The following is a 617-nucleotide window of genomic DNA, read 5'->3' as shown; positions in this document are numbered from 1 at the left end:
GAGCAGCCCTGCAGGAAGGGGCAGCCTCGGCTCCGAACTGTGCTTCAGCCCGGGCTTGTTAGAAATTCTCCTTGGGGTGAGATGGGAAATAACAGCAGTGGTGATCCAAAGATAGGTCAGAGGTGGTGGGTGTCATTGTCCTGGAAGTGGAATAGACTGAAAAGGTGCATTTCTGACAATAATTATGCTTACAACGGTGAACCGTGGAGCCTGGGCCACCATGGGAGAGCTCCCTGTGGGTTTCCCTCACAGCTCCTGTGCGGGGAGTTGGCTCTGTATTTCTGTGGTTACGGCACAAAAGTTCTAAGGGTCAAACTTTGTCTGGGAGAACAAAGAGGAACAAAAGATTTTTCAGAAGAACATTTTGGAAGATCCTTGTCTATCCCAGGGAGTATTTTCTGGCTCTGCAGAAAGGCACAGGATTTTTGCTATCACAACAGCATTTAAAGGGGAGCCTCACTGCTGTCTGTGCTATTTTGAAGTCATGTCAACAATGAGCTGAATGACTTAAAAAATAAATATTTTCAATATGAAATGGAACTTCATTTGTATACAGTTAATGTTAATTAGAAAAGTTTGCTCTAGTAAATATGTGGTCTGATAGGAGCTGCTGGAAT

Source organism: Geospiza fortis, unplaced genomic scaffold, assembly GCF_000277835.1.
Source record: "Geospiza fortis unplaced genomic scaffold, GeoFor_1.0 scaffold229, whole genome shotgun sequence".
Classification (NCBI taxonomy): domain Eukaryota; kingdom Metazoa; phylum Chordata; class Aves; order Passeriformes; family Thraupidae; genus Geospiza; species Geospiza fortis.
Note: the sequence above shows the minus strand (reverse complement) of the source record.